This window comes from Kryptolebias marmoratus, linkage group LG1 (assembly GCF_001649575.2).
Source record: "Kryptolebias marmoratus isolate JLee-2015 linkage group LG1, ASM164957v2, whole genome shotgun sequence".
Classification (NCBI taxonomy): Eukaryota; Metazoa; Chordata; class Actinopteri; order Cyprinodontiformes; family Rivulidae; genus Kryptolebias; species Kryptolebias marmoratus.
This window is the reverse complement of record NC_051430.1, coordinates 22,878,873-22,883,207: the sequence shown is the minus strand read 5'-3', so window position 1 is coordinate 22,883,207 and position 4,335 is coordinate 22,878,873.

The following is a 4,335-nucleotide window of genomic DNA, read 5'->3' as shown; positions in this document are numbered from 1 at the left end:
GTAGATGTAGCTGCCATGATGTCACCCATTGGTTTGGAAACTGAAGAATTGCAGGTTTCTTAGAGTCAGACGGAAATCTATTTGACAAGAGCGTTGAGCTAGCTGTCGTGGTTTGTTACCCAAAATCATCTAGCAGGACCTCTGTGATTCAGAACGGAAACACTAATACAACGAATGAAACATCTACTGACTACCACTGCAATCAAACAACACACAGATCAACAAAATGTGTCAAACTGAGATAGTCAGTATATAGGTGCTATGTATATAAGGTTCTTTTACAAAACACTTCAAGCTGGGATTTAGACGCCCTTTGGCCGCCTCAGTGTGATTTCTGAATGGACCAAAGTGGTGAGGGGGGTTTGAAGCCAACCCACCCCTGAGGCGCCTACATGCCGCAAATAGAGGTAGTAACAAAACCCAAAACAGTCGACCTGTGAAAAGGTATGACTTGTGCGACCACCCGGTTGTGGGATTAGATGACAACAAACAGATTTATTACCCAGGGAAGGTCAATGATGATGCAAAGCAACTTTGCACTTAGCTTAAAAAATTAGTTAACTACACTGAGCAATTTCATCATGTTTTGTAAATGACACGAGAGAGAAGTCCGTCACACATTTAATGCGTTGCACACCACTTCACACAGAGTTCTGTTATACGTCTCTTTTAGTTCCTTGATGCTCACTTCATTTCTGAAAGCTCTTGCCTATGTAGAACATGACCTGCTCCATCTGTGATTTATGAAGGACCAAAGGCAGCAAAAAGATGGACTGGTTTTAGCCACCATTTTGCGGAACTGTTTGTGAAAGAGCATTTTGTGACCATTGTCTCCACTTTATTGTACTTATAAATTACCTGTTGTTTCCTTAAGATGAAAGTTTTACATTTAGAGGACAAACAGATTGCCTAAGATGAATTCTTGTGAAAATCCCTTAGCCAAATGTCAGAAATTTGTCTGTACTCAACCCATCTGAAGAAAAAATAGTTATTTAATATTTTCATATAAGACAGTATGGCAAGGCATGTTCATATAAATTAATGATATTTAAAGCAGCGGATAACCTTATTTTGTCAAAGCTATTAAGCTTAGCCTATTGACAACATTAATGTATGCTTGTATTAACTTCAATTATATTTACACAATGAACTTCATATGAAATTTTATGTGAAACTAATTCTCAATCTTGCATTATGTTAAGGTAAGAATAGTTGTTTTAGACTGTCTACCTTTCACATAAATGAATGTATTATGTTTCCTAGATACAGATGATTCATTTAAATTTTGACTACTTTCTTTTTTTTTAATTTATGCAGGTTTTCTAAGCAAATATATTAAAATGTATAACCTGAATCAGGAAATATAAGGCTCTGATTTAAGAATCTCATGCTTTTGTCTATTGGCCTATTTCATTTTGTAAATACAAGAGCTATCCTCGCCTTCTGTCCTTGATGCATTCGAAAAATGTTTTATTCATTTTTTTATACTGTATCTCTCTATTTTTTGCAACTGTACAAACAAAAGCAAGCCTCCTGTTCCTGTAGCCCTGTCTGAATGGAGGGACCTTGGCTGAGCCCACTGGAAAGCTAATTCCTCATTGAATAGGAAGCCCTTGTCCTTACATTGCTCTGTCTACTGCACTGATTGTGTACTAATGGAAACATCAGTCCCCATCTGGTGTCCATCATTTGGATTCAGGGCAGAGCTCGTCCCAGCAGATACATCCGATTAGTCCATCTCATCGATTTGTGCTGCCTCATCATGACTTAGTCAACCCAAGGTGTCTCTTCTATGACATGCTGTCTCCTTGTGATTTAGTTTGCCAACACTCTAAGTGCATTGAGTGTGACAATAAAATCTTTAATCTAATATGCATCCTAAAGAGGGAGGTGGTGGAGAATAAAGAGAGAGTAAGGAGACCAAGGTGGTGGTGGTGGTAGTGGCGGGGGTGTTCCCCGTGAGCTCAGATGTAATGAGAAAGGTTTATGACAGGTTATTAATAAACAAAACTTAGTACAAAATGCAACACTTGCATTAGGTCTGTGATTTCAGGCATAGCATGTAGTACCAAATGATTTATCAACAAGTCTTATTGATCAACATGCACTGTTTATTATTTTTGCTGCAACTATTTTGCCTCTGAAAAAAAAGTGATTATTATCCTGTAAAATAGACATAACAACTTGTATATATGCTCCAAAAATGTAGAATCCCATTTTCTCCTCATATCTAAACCAATCTAATCTGCCTTTGCACTCTGAGAGTATAAAGGGGTTACAGGGCAGAATGAGTGTGCAGTATACTCAGTAAATCTAACCAACAGGGATCCTATTGCCTGCTTGTGCGAGCATCATATTTAAGGTCATGTTAGTTGTATATCAATAAGATTTGGAGCTTCACTGTTTGAGCTGATCCTTCCACTGACCCCCCCAAAGGGTGTGTGGCTTCATCTGCTGTGCTGAAATGGTACTGTGTGTCTGTAAACAGATAGAGCTTTTGATAGACGCCATGTCATATTTCACACTACCATGGATTGTAAAAGTGTAGAGATATTTTGCAAAGATTTAATGACAGTTTCTATTCTGAAAGGGTCTTGGAAACATTTTGTCCAGAAAAGCACATCATAACAGAAATGTGTCAATTAGTGTTTTAGTTTTTTTTTTTTTTTTTTTTTTTTATGATAAAATTTAGTTTTTGTAAAATGCAATAGGTCAAAAGAAAATTTAAAACACGTGTTCAATTTATGCTTTGAAAGTTTGGTTATTTAGGCCATGGATTGTAAATTGGCAGATATTTTTTAAAGAACTTGTTCAAAGGGTCATTTTCATGTCTGTAATTGCGTGTTGGCATGCATGACTAAAAGCAGAGCTGTATTTTCACCTCTATTTAATGCGTTATTTTCATAATTTGGTCTCTAATTGTACCGATGACAACAGTAAATAATATTAAAAAGAAATAAAATGAGTATAAATTATCCAGCGACCCATCTTGGTATTCATAATTCCCATCTCTTCCTGCTCTGACCCCTGGCTGCGTGAGCATGCAGATTGCTGCATATGTGGGGAGAAAAATCTCAGGCTTGAAGCCAGATACTTGTCATTTTGGCCAGAATGACTTCGATATATCAAAGTGAAGCTCTTGATGAAGCCAGTTATCCTTTATCAAAAAGGCATTACAAGAAGCTTGACTGAAATTGAATTGGACCATAAAACCTCAAAGTTAAGTAGTGGGGATAACAAGTCTGTGTGTGCATGATGTGGAAGTTTGCAGAGTTTATGGCAGGAGAATGCCAAGCGAGGAAAAGAGATGGAAGGAAAAAAAAAAGTCTTAAAAAACACCTGACCAAAGGTGGTACATGATGTTTTCCTCCTAATCCATCAAATGGAAAAAAATAACTCATTTTTTATAAATAGTTGTATTTTTTTAGATTTGCTTGAACACTTAGGTGAAGCTGAAAAGGAAAACAAGTCTGCATGAAAAGTAATCAGAGCAGCCCACTCTGATAGTGACAGCAAGTTAAGAAGATGATGGGGATAAGCTGGAGAAAATGAAAACAGTTGGGGGTCTATGGTGAATGTATGAGTCAGTCAAACATGCTTGTTATCGAGTGTTTTTTTTTTTTTAAATTGCATCTGAGAGGGTAAGCTGTGTGTGTGTGTGTGTGCAAAGTGATGGGATGCACCAAGAGAGGAATGCAAGCATGGGTGTGAAAACAGTCTTGTTTCCTGACCCCGAGGCTGACCTTTCCATTCCTCCTTGCCTAGTAGCTGATAGTGTCTTCTCTTTAACTGTGCACAAAACAAAACAAACAAACAAAAAAGGGGGGAAAAAGCACTGATACTTTCCAGAGTTTGTGTGTGATAGTGTTTGTGTGGTTTGGCATAGTTGCAGCAAGAGCGCCCCTCTTTCAGTTTGTGTGGTGATAACGCAGAGGGAGCAGCTCTGAGTTTACATTAGAGAAAGAGAACAGGTCAAGAGGATTATCTTAAAATATTAGCCGCTCTCTGACCCTCTCCTCTTCCTCTTGTCTTCCCTGTCCAGTTTTTCTTCCATTCGGACCTGCTAGCTCATAGCACCTGTCATAAAGATTTCTCTTTGACTTGATAAAAATACAAATACTGATGTGACATCCAAGTTTTGTTCCAAATGTGCTTATTTATTTTTGTTATTTACGTGCACTGAAAAGCATATGGAAAGAAGTTGAATACTTATTGAAAATTAAAAATACAAAAACAACAACAAAAGAAAAAACATTACTTATAAACTGTTATCTTTTATGTTTTTTTTTATTTTTAACTAGATTGGCTTTGTGTTTTAGATTCACAGATCAACTT